Genomic DNA, 12,739 nt, shown 5'->3' with positions numbered 1-12,739 from the left:
GGTGGAGCTCAAGCCGTTAAAGGTGGAGGCCAGCCAACAGCAGGTCGTCCCAGAGATGTAGTTCAGGGTGGTGGGGCTCAACCCCGATGTTATGCTCTTCCAGCCAGGCCCGAGGCTGAGGCTTCCGACGCAGTTATCACAGGTACTGTTCTGGTTTGTGGTAGAGATGCTTTAGTTTTATTTGATCCAGGATCTACGTACTCCTATGTGTCATCTTATTTTGCACCGTATCTGGTCATGCCTAGTGATTCTTTGAGTGCTCCTGTTTATGTATCTACACCGGTAAGTGATTCTATTGTGGTAGATCGAGTCCATCGTTCATGTGTAGTTGCGATTGGGGGTCTTGAGACTACTGTAGATTTGCTTTTCTAGACATGGTTGATTTCGATGTCATATTAGGGATGGACTGGTTATCACCTTATCACGCTATCTTAGACTGTCATACCAAGACTATGACCTTAGCCTTGCCGGGTTTACCTCGTTTAGAGTGGAGAGGGACTCCTGGTCATTCTACCCGCAGTGTTATCTCGTATATGAAGGCTCAGCGTATGGTCGAGAAGTGGTGTTTGGCCTATTTGGCCTATGTCCGTGATTCTAGTGCCGAGGTTCCTTCTATTGATTCTGTGCCTGTTGTTCATGAGTTCCCTGAGGTATTCCCTTCAGACCTACCGGGGATGCCACCCGGCAGGGATATCGACTTCTACATTGATTTGGCTCTGGGCACCCAACCCATTTCTATTTTGTCGTATCGTATGGCCCCGCCTGAGTTGAAAGAGTTGAAGGAGCAGTTGCAAGACTTGCTTGAGAAGGGTTTCATTAGACCGAGTATTTTGCCCTGGGGTGCACCGGTGTTATTTGTTAAGAAGAAGGACGGATCGATGAGAATATGTATTGATTACCGACAGTTAAACAAGGTTACAAGCAAGAATAAGTATCCATTGCCGAGGATTGATGATTTGTTTGATCAGCTTCAGGGTGCCAAAGTATTTTCGAAGATTGACTTGAGATCTGGCTACTATCAGTTGAGGATTAGGGCATCTGATGTCCCTAAGATAGTTTTTCGCACTCGGTACGGGCATTATGAGTTCTTGGTAATATCATTCGGGTTGACAAATGCCCCAACAACTTTTATGGATTTGATGAACCGAGTGTTCAGGCCTTACTTGGATTTGTTCATGATAGTCTTCATTGATTATATTTTGATCTATTCCCGTAGCCGGGAGGAGCACAAGCAGCATTTTATAGTGGTTCAGACTTTGACGGATAGTCAGTTGTATGCTAAGTTTTTGAAGTGTGAGTTCTGGTTGAGTTCAGTTGCATTCCTGGGTGATGTCTTATCAACATAAGGTATTCAGGTTGATCCGAAGAAGATTGAGGCAGTCAAGAACTAACCTAGACCAGCATCAGCTACAGAGATCCGAAGTTTCTTGGGATTGGCAGGCTATTATCGCCGGTTTGTGAAGGGGCTTTCGTCCATTGCAGCCCCGATGACCAGGTTGACCCAAAAGGGTGCCCAGTTCAGGTGGTCAGACGAGTGCGAGGTGAACTTTCAGTAGCTCAAGACAGCTTTGACTATGGCACCAGTGTTGGTTTAGCCCACAGGTTCAAGGCCTTATACAGTTTATTGTGATGCATCTCATATTGGACTTGGTGCGGTGTTGATGCAGGATGGCAAGGTCATTGCTTATGCTTCACGACAGTTGAAGATTCATGAGAAGAACAATCCGGTTCATGATTTGGAGTTGGCAGCCATTGTTCACGCGTTGAATATTTAGAGACATTATCTCTATGGCATGGCATGTGAGGTATTCATGGATCACTAGAGTCTGCAGTATTTGTTCAAGCAGAAGGAGTTAAATTTAAGGCAGAGAAGGTGGTTGGAGCTATTAAAGGACTATGATGTCACCATCTTATATTATCCCGGAAAGGGCAATGTGGTGGCCGATGGTTTGAGTAGGAAGTCAGCCAGTATGGGCAGTCTTGCTTATATTCCAGTGGATGAGAGATCGCTTGCTTTGGATGTTCAAGCTTTGGCCAATCAGTTCGTGAGGTTGGATATTTCTGAGCCCAGTCGTGTGTTAGCTTGCACGGTCGCTCATTCCTTTTTATTGGAGCATATCCATGATAGACAGTATGATGATCCCCATTTGTGTGTCCTTAGAGACACGGTGCAGCATGGAGGTGCCAAGCATGTTACTTTAGGTAATGATGGAGTTTTGAGATTGCAGGGTCGAATTTGTGTGCCTAATATGGATGGGATTCGAGAGTTGATTTTAGAGGAGGCTCATAGTTCCCGGTACTCTATTCATCCGGGTGCCACGAAGATGTATCAGAATTTGCGGCAGCATTATTGGTGGAGAAGAATGAAGAAGGACATCGTTGCATATATGGCTCGATATTTGAATTGTCAGCAGGTTAAGTGCGAGCATCAGAGGCCCGATGGTTTGTTCCAGAAGATTGAGATTCCTGAGTGGAAGTGGGAGCGTATCACTATGGACTTTATTGTTGGACTCCCACAGACTCAGAGGAAGTTCTACGTAGTGTGGGTTATTGTTGATAGGCTGACCAAGTCAACACATTTCATTCCTGTGGTAGTCTCCTACTCTTCCGAGAAGTTAGCTGAGATCTATATCCGGGAGATTGTTCGTCTTCATGGTATGCCCGAGTCTATCATTTCGGATCTAGGTACGCATTTTACCTTCTATTTCTGGAGAGCAGTTCAATGAGAGTTGGGCACATGGGTCGAGTTGAGCATAGTGTCTCATCCTCAGACGGACGGGCAGTCCGAGCAGACTATTCAGATTCTGGAGGATATGCTCCAAGCTTGTGTCATTGACTTTGGAGGCTCATGGGATCAGTTTTTGCCTTTAGCAGAGTTTGCCTACAACAATAGCTACCAATCGAGTATCCAAATGGCTCCGTATGAGGCTTTGTCTGGTAGGCGGTATCGGTCGCCGGTTGGATGGTTTGAGCCAGGGGAGGCTCGGTTGTTGGGTACAGATCTGGTTCAAGATGCCTTGGACAAGGTCAGGATCATTCAGGATAGGCTTCGTACAGCCCAGTCCAGGCAAAAGAGTTATGCCAACCGTAAGGTTCGAGATTTGACATTCATGGTCGGTGAGCGGGTATTGTTTCAAGTGTCGCTTATGAAGGGCGTAATGAGATTTGGGAAGAAGGGCAAGCTTAGCCCTAGGTTCATTGGCTCGTTTGAGATTATTGATCGAGTGGAAGAGGTGGCTTATAGACTTGCATTGCTGCCAAGCTTATCAGTCATGCATCCAGTGTTTCATGTGTCCATGATTCGAAAATATCACAACGATCCATCCCATGTGTTAGATTTCAGCACTGTCCAGTTGGACAAGGACTTGTCTTTTGAGAAGGAGCTGGTAGCTATTCTAGACCGACAGGTTCGTCAATTGAGATCGAACAGTTTTCCTTCTGTTCGTGTTCAATGGAGAGGTCATCCCGTTGAGGCATCAACCTGGGAGTCCGAGTCCGATATGCGGAGCCGTTATCCCCATCTTTTCCCCGACACAGGTACTTTCTTCTTATGTCCGTTCGAGGATGAACGGTTGTTTTAGAGATGGAAGATGTGATGACCCAAAAGGTCATTACTTGTTTTAAAAGTAAATTTTGCATTTCGAGGCCTTAAAAACCTCTTTCGGCATCACCTCAATTTACGTGCGAAGTCCGGGCGCATAGCCGGAAAGACAATATGTGAAAATCTATGAAAAATGATAAATTTTGACTATAAAATAAATTAATTTAACTTCGGTCAATATTTTGGGTAAACAGATCCGAACCCGCAATTTGACGGTCCTAGAGGGTCCGTAGGAAAATATGGGATTTGGGCGTATGCCCAAAATTGAATTTCGAGGTCCCAAGCTCGAAAATGAATTTTTAAAGAAAATTATTTTCTGAAATTATTTATAAGATTTGGAAGTGAATTGTGATTAAAACTTGAAGGTATCAGGCCCGTATTTTGGTTTCGGCACCCGGTACATGTCTTATATGTGATTTAAGATAAGTCTGTGAAATTTGGTAAGAAACGGACTTGAAATGACGTGAGTCGGATCGTTTTTGAGAAAAATTGGAAATTTGAAGTTCTTAAGAAAATTTCATGATTTTGTTACTAAATTCATAGTTGTTGATGTTATTTTAGTGATTTGAATGTACGAGCGAGTCAGTATGATGTTTTTAGGTTGGTGTGCATGTTTGATTTGGAGTCCCAAGGGCTTGGGTGAGTTTTGGATAGGCCACGAGGTGAATTTTTGGACTTAAGGAATCGCAGGCTTCAACTATTTCTGTGCAGGCCTACAGGCTTCGCATTTGCGATGCCTGGCTCGCAAATGCGATATCGCAAATGCGAGGGCTATGCAACAATTGCGAAAATAGCCTAGGCCAGCCTATCTCGTAATTGCGAGGATTGTGACTGCAAATGCGATCCCCCAGCTTGAGGCCAGTCGTTGCAAATGCGACATGTGAATCGCAATTCCCAGCTCGCAAATGCGAGCCTTTTTTATCAAATGCGAACATAGCAGAGGTCGTGTTTGCAATTGCGAACCCTGGTCGCAATTCCCATATCTGCAACCTGCAATTTTTATACTTAGCCGAAAAACTTCCTTTTTTCACACTCTTTCAAAACCAATACACTCTTGGGCGATTTTGCAAAGACAACTCTTCTTCCAAATCAATTGTAAGTCAATTTTAACTCGTCTTCTTCAATCATTAACATCTTTTAGCATGATTCCAACTCAAATCAATGATTTTTATGGGGGAAATTGAGTGTTTTGGGTAGAACCTAGATTTAAAAAAAAAAAGGGGATTTGGACCTCAATTTGAGGTCTGATTTCAAAATAAATTATATATTTGGGCTCGTGGAGGGAATGGATAATCGGGTTTTGGTTCGAACCTCGGGTTTTGACCCTGTGGGCCCGGAGGCGATTTTTGACTTTTTGGGTAAAACTTTGGAAAATTCATTTTCATGCATTGGAGTTGATTCATTTAGCGTTTATTGATGTAATTAAGTAATTTGTGGCTTGATACGAGCGAGTTGGTGGTGGAATCAAGGGGTAAAGCAATAGTTGAGACGTGAATTGTGTTCGTGGCATTGAGGTAAGTGTTTGGTCGGTAAGTGTTTGGTCTAACCTTAGCTTGGGGGATTAGGAGTCGAGTCCTATTTGCTATGTGGTATTTGTCGAGTACGACGTATAGGCATGGTGACGAGTATCTATACATTGGTGTCAAGTATGCCTGTGAGTCTTATGTTGTGGTTATTATAGCTTCGTTGTATTATTCATGCTTTGATGATGATTTCTATTGTTGGGCAATGTTTGTGAAAGTAATTGTGACATTTGAGTATTGAGGAGCATTGGCTCAAGTTGTTCAATGAAATGTGAACGTATAAGTGGAAATTGAACTTTTTAGAGCATTAGCTCAAAGTTGTGAAGTAAAAGTGAAAAAAAGAGAATAGAATCACTATATTATCTCCCTTGCTGGAAATTTATTGTTTTTGATGATTATCTCCCTATCTGGGATGTTGATGCTTCTATTGATGTTATTCCCTTGCCGGGACTTGATTGTTGAACTATTGTTCCCTTGCCGGGATTCTTATTGTAATTTTATTTATTCTCTTGCCCTATTATTTGTGATTGTTGTTTGGTTGAGGAAGAGTGTTAAAGCACGTAGAGTGATGCCGTATATGATTTGCGAGGAAAGAGTGTAAAGCACGAAGGGTGATGCCGTGTATGATTTGTGAGGAAAGAGTGTAAAGCACGAAGGGTGATACCGTGCCGTACGATGTACCATTCCGTGCCGATTATATTGATTATTTGGTGAGGACGAGAGTAAAAGCACGAAGGGTGATGCCGTGCACATTTTCATTATTTGATTGTTTTTGTGAGGATGAGAGTAAAAGCACGAAGGGTGGTGCCGTGCACTTATTGATTTCTGGTTCTTTGTTGATATCCAGGATGTATTGTTTCTTTCAATTACCTGTTGTCTTTCTATTCTTAATTGATATCTCCCCCGCAACATGCTACCCCTCCCATATTTGACTGTTTATTACTATTCTCCCTTTCCGCTGTATATAGTAGGATTGCACAGGTTGTTTGGTAGTCTGGTCCTAGCCTCGTCACTACTTCGCCGAGGTTAGGCTAGGCACTTACCAGCACATGGGGTCGGTTGTGCTGATACTACACTCTGCACTATGTACAGATCCCGGAGCAACAACATTTGGACCGTAGATTGGGTGGCTGCCTTCAGTCCACGCGGAGATCTAAGGTAGACCTGTAGGCGTCCGCAGGCCCTGGCGTCTCCCTCTATCTCTTTATCCCTGTTTCATTTCCTTCATTCAGAAACAGTGTATCGTTTATTTTTCGGATTTTATATGTAGTAAACTTAGATCGTTTGTGACACCGTGACACAAATTTTGGGTGGTTAAGGCTTAAACAATTGTATTAGTTACATGTTCAGATATTTTATTGCTTTTCTTCCGCTCATTATAAATTTTCGCTGTTTACATGTTATTGTTTTATAACTGTTAAAAAGTATAAAAAAGGTAAAAAGGTAACTTGTTCGATAATTGGCTTGCCTAGCTCACACTAGTAGGCGCCTTCACGACTCCCGTGGGTGAAAAATCCAGGTCGTGACAGCTTTATGAAAATCACCATTTGACTAATGGTAGGTGATGTGAGTGAGATGAATTTTGAGATTGAGCATCGTGTTTTCAAGGAATGGGGGAAGAGAATGGCATGTATCAAAGTAGAGAGAGAAAGAAAATAGTGTAACTGAATAACGTATTTAGTGGCTTAGGGGTAGGAGATAACCAAAATTAGATATTTTGCTATAAACATTAAAAGGTATCTATAGAATATAATTTTTTTTAATAGTATTTATTTTGACTATTGAGGAGCATTGGCTCAAGTTGTTCAATGAAATGTGAACGTATAAGTGGAAATTGAACTTTTTAGAGCATTAGCTCAAAGTTGTGAAGTAAAAGTGAAAAAAAGAGAAGAGAATCACTATATTATCTCCCTTGCCGGAAATTTATTGTTTTTGATGATTATCTTCCTATCTGGGATGTTGATGCTTCTATTGATGTTATTCCCTTGCCGGGACTTGATTGTTGAACTATTGTTCCCTTGCCGGAATTCTTATTGTAATTTTATTTATTCTCTTGCCCTATTATTTGTGATTGTTGTTTGGTTGAGAAAGAGTATTAAAGCACGTAGGGTGATGCCGTATATGATTTGTGAGGAAAGAGTGTAAAGCACGAAGGGGGATACCGTGCCGCACGATGTACCATTCCGTGCCGATTATATTGATTATTTGGTGAGGACGAGAGTAAAAGCACGAAGGGTGATGCCGTGCACATTTTCATTATTTGATTGTTTTGGTGAGGACGAGAGTAAAAGCACGAAGGGTGGTGCCGTGCACTTATTGATTTCTGGTTCTTTGTTGATATCCAGGATATATTGTTTCTTTCAATTACCTGTTGTATTTCTATTCGTAATTGATATCTCCCCCGCAACATGCTACCCTCCCATATTTGACTGTTTATTACTGTTCTCCCTTTCCGCTGTATATAGTAGGATTGCACAGGTTGTTTGGTAGTCTGGTCCTAGCCTCGTCACTACTTCGCCGAGGTTAGTCTAGGCACTTACCAACACATGGGGTCGGTTGTGCTGATACTACACGCTGCACTATGTGCAGATCCCGGAGCAACAACATTTGGACCGTAGATTGGGTGGCTGCCTTCAGTCCACACGGAGATCTAAAGTAGACCTGCAGGCGTCCGCAGGCCCTGGCGTCTCCCTCTATCTCTTTATCCCTGTTTCATTTCCTTCATTCAGAAACAGTGTATCGTTTATTTTTCGGATTTTGTATGTAGTAAACTTAGATCGTCTGTGACACCGTGACACCAATTTTGGGTGGTTAAGGCTTAAACAATTGTATTAGTTACATGTTCAGATATTTTATTGCTTTTCTTCCGCTCATTATAAATTTTCGCTGTTTACACATTATTGTTTTATAACTGTTAAAGAGTATAAAAAGGGTAAAAAGGTAACTTGTTCGATAATTGGCTTGCCTAGCTCACACTAGTAGGCGCCATCACGACTCCCGAGAGTGAAAAATCCAGGTCGTGACAGCTTTATGAAAATCACCGTTTGACTAATGGTAGGTGATGTGAGTGAGAGGAATTTTGAGATTGAGCATCGTGTTTTCAGGGAATGGGGAAAGAAAATGGCATGTATCAAAGTAGAGAGAGAAAGAAAATAGTGTAACTGAATAGCGTATTTAGTGGCTTAGGAGTAGGAGATAACCAAAATTAGATATTTTGCTATAAACATTAAAAGGTATCTATAAAATATAATTTTTTTAAATAGCATTTATTTTGACTATTGAGGAGCATTGGCTCAAGTTGTTCAATGAAATGTGAACGTATAAGTTGAAATTGAACTTTTTAGAGCATTAGCTCAAAGTTGTGAAGTAAAAGTGAAAAAAAGAGAAGAGAATCACTATATTATCTCCCTTGCTGGAAATTTATTGTTTTTGATGATTATCTACCTATCTGGGATGTTGATGCTTCTATTGATGTTATTCCCTTGTCGGGACTTGATTGTTGAACTATTGTTCCCTTGCCGGGATTCTTATTGTAATTTTATTTATTCCCTTGCCCTATTATTTGTGATTGTTGTTTGGTTGAGGAAGAGTGTTAAAGCACGTAGGGTGATGTCGTATATGATTTGCGAGGAAAGAGTGTAAAGCACGAAGGGTGATGCCGTGTATGATTTGTGAGGAAAGAGTGTAAAGCACGAAGGGTGATACCGTGCCGCACGATGTACCATTCCATGCCGATTATATTGATTATTTGGTGAGGACGAGAGTAAAAGCACGAAGGGTGATGCCGTGCACATTTTCATTATTTGATTTTTTTGGTAAGGACGAGAGTAAAAGCACGAAGGGTGGTGCCGTGCACTTATTGATTTATGGTTCTTGTTGATATCCAGGATGTATTGTTTCTTTCAATTACCTGTTGTCTTTCTATTCTTAATTGATATCTCCCCCGCAACATGCTACCCTCCCATATTTGACTGTTTATTACTGTTCTCCCTTTCCGCTGTATATAGTAGGATTGCACAGGTTGTTTGGTAGTCTGGTCCTAGCCTCGTCACTACTTCGCCGAGGTTAGTCTAGGCACTTATCAGTACATGGGGTCGGTTGTGCCGATACTACACGCTGCACTATGTGCAGATCCCGGAGCAACAACATTTGGACCGTAGATTGGGTGGCTGCCTTCAGTCCACGCGGAGATCTAAGGTAGACCTGCAGGCGTCCGCAGGCCCTGGCGTCTCCCTCTATCTCTTTATCCGTGTTTCATTTCCTTCATTCAGAAACAATGTATCGTTTATTTTTCGGATTTTGTATGTAGTAAACTTAGATCGTCTGTGACACCGTGAAACTAATTTTGGGTGGTTAAGGCTTAAACAATTGTATTAGTTACATGTTCAGATATTTTATTGCTTTTCTTCCGCTCATTATAAATTTTCGCTGCTTACACATTATTGTTTTATAACTGTTAAAGAGTATAAAAAGGGTAAAAAGGTAACTTGTTCGATAATTGGCTTGCCTATCTCACACTAGTAGGCGCCATCACGACTCCCGAGGGTGAAAAATCCAGGTCGTGGCAGCTTTATGAAAATCACCGTTTGACTAATGGTAGGTGATGTGAGTGAGAGGAATTTTGAGATTGAGCATTGTGTTTTCAGGGAATGGGGGAAGAGAATGGCATGTATCAAAGTAGAGAGAGAAAGAAAATAGTGTAACTGAATAGCGTATTTAGTGGCTTAGGGGTAGGAGATAACCAAAATTAGATATTTTGCTATAAACATTAAAAGGTATCTATAGAATATAATTTTTTTAAATAGTATTTATTTTGACTATTGAGGAGCATTGGCTCAAGTTGTTCAATGAAATGTGAACTTATAAGTGGAAATTGAACTTTTTAGAGCATTAGCTCAAAGTTGTGAAGTAAAAGTGAAAAAAGAGAAGAGAATCACTATATTATCTCCCTTGCCGGAAATTTATTGTTTTTGATGATTATCTCCCTATCTGGGATGTTGATGCTTCTATTGATGTTATTCCCTTGTCGGGACTTGATTGTTGAACTATTGTTCCCTTGTCGGGATTCTTATTGTAATTTTATTTATTCCCTTGCCCTATTATTTGTGATTGTTGTTTGGTTGAGGAAGAGTGTTAAAGCACGTAGGGTGATGCCGTATATGATTTGCGAGGAAAGAGTGTAAAGCACGAAGGGTGATGCCGTGTATGATTTGTGAGGAAAGAGTGTAAAGCACGAAGGGTGATACCGTGTCGTACGATGTACCATTCCGTGCCGATTATATTGATTATTTGGTGAGGACGAGAGTAAAAGCACGAAGGGTGATGCCGTGCACATTTTCATTATTTGATTGTTTTGGTGAGGACGAGAGTAAAAGCACGAAGGGTGGTGCCGTGCACTTATTGATTTCTGGTTCTTTGTTGATATCCGGGATGTATTGTTTCTTTCAATTACCTGTTGTCTTTCTATTCTTAATTGATATCTCCCCCGCAACATGATACCCTCCCATATTTGACTATTTATTACTGTTCTCCCTTTCCGCTGTATATAGTTGGATTGCACAGGTTGTTTGATAGTCTGGTCCTAGCCTCGTCACTACTTTGCCGAGGTTAGTCTAGGCACTTACCAGCACATGGGGTCGGTTGTGCTGATACTACACGCTGCACTATGTGCAGATCCCGGAGCAACAACATTTGGACCGTAGATTGGGTGGCTGCCTTCAGTCCACGCGGAGATCTAAGGTAGACCTGCAGGCGTCCGCAGGCCCTGGCGTCTCCCTCTATCTCTTTATCCCTGTTTCATTTCCTTCATTCAGAAACAGTGTATCGTTTATTTTTCAGATTTTGTATGTAGTAAACTTAGATCGTCTGTGACACCGTATTACCAATTTTGGGTGGTTAAGGCTTAAACAATTGTATTAGTTACATGTTCAGATATTTTATTGCTTTTCTTTCGCTCATTATAAATTTTCGCTGTTTACACGTTATTGTTTTATAACTGTTAAAAAGTATAAAAAAGGTAAAAAGGTTACTTGTTCGATAATTGGCTTGCCTAGCTCACACTAGTAGGCGCCATCACGACTCCCGAGGGTGAAAAATCCAGGTCGTGACAGCTTTATGAAAATCACCGTTTGACTAATGGTAGGTGATGTGAGTGAGAGGAATTTTGAGATTGAGCATCGTGTTTTCAGGGAATGGGGGAAGAGAATGGCATGTATCAAAGTAGAGAGAGAAAGAAAATAGTGTAACTGAATAGCGTATTTAGTGGCTTAGGGGTAGGAAATAACCAAAATTAGATATTTTGCTATAAACATTAAAAGGTATCTATAGAATATAATTTTTTTAAATAGTATTTATTTAAAGTAAATAAAATATTAACATTTGCTATAGGAGATAAAAATTCCACATTCAAAAGTCTTCTTTAGCCCTCAATTTTCCTTTAGCCTAGCATTCTACCTTTCTAGGGTTGGAAAAGCTGAGGTTAAAGCCATTTAAAGTCCATGACTAGATATTCATAGTTTAAACCTTTAATAGTATTCTTTAATAGATATTCATAGTTCTCACTTGTTTGTTTATACAAAATGGGACTAATTTACTATGATTAAATTATTATTCGAATTAAGTTATGTATTCATTTGGTTTATTCTAAATACTGGATGCGAAATTTTTGTCAAGACCTGTATATTTTTTTAACAAGATAGGCAAAATAAAGATAATATCAAATCTTGTAAGTTCACAGGTGAATAATTGAACAACACAGACATGTGGGGTCCAGCCCTTGAATTATGAAAGAATTCTCTTCCTTTGTTAACTTTTGTCAAATATGGCTGCTAAGCAGCCCACGTTCGATTTCTTTGTCAAATTAAGCAGTTTGCAGAACCTGTAAAATCAAATGAGGTAGGCTGTATTCTGCCTATAAAATGAGAACTTCGGCTCTCATTTTTAACATCACAATCTCAGAGGAAAATATATCTGAGAGCTGGAAAGAAAGAGTGAGGTTTCACAGACAGGGTATAAGAAAATAGTCTATGAAGAAAATAGAGAGTGTGAGCAATATTGTAGTGAGGTGAAATATCAAAAGGGGGTTATTTCTTTTGAGTATTGTAGTGATCTTTGTAGTATTTTACTCGGGCCTACAAAGTATAAATTCCTTACTATAGTGATATCAGTTGCTCCTCTCGGGGTCGTGGTTTTTCCTTATTCAGAAGGGTTTTCCACGTAAAAATCTTGGTATCATTGTTACTCTTTTATTCTTGTTAATTACCGTATCTCGGTGCTACATTATTATTCCGCTTTTATTACCGTGAATATTATTTTGGTAGGGGATTTATTCCCAACAACTGGTATCAGAGCACAGGTTCTGCTCGTTCACTGAAATACTATTCACTATCGGTAGTACTATACTTGGTGAAAAATAAAAATGTCCGGAATAAAGTACGAGGTAGCAAAATTCAACGGAGATAACGGTTTCTCAACATGGCAAAGAAGGATGAGAGATCTGCTCATCCAACAAGGATTACACAAGGTTCTAGATGCTGATTCCAAAAAGCCTGATACCATGAAAGCTGAGGATTGGGCTGACTTGGATGAAAGAGCTGCTAGTGCAATTAGGTTGCAC

Source organism: Nicotiana tabacum, chromosome 16 (assembly GCF_000715075.1).
Source record: "Nicotiana tabacum cultivar K326 chromosome 16, ASM71507v2, whole genome shotgun sequence".
NCBI lineage: Eukaryota > Viridiplantae > Streptophyta > Magnoliopsida > Solanales > Solanaceae > Nicotiana > Nicotiana tabacum.
This window is presented reverse-complemented; position numbering follows the sequence as displayed.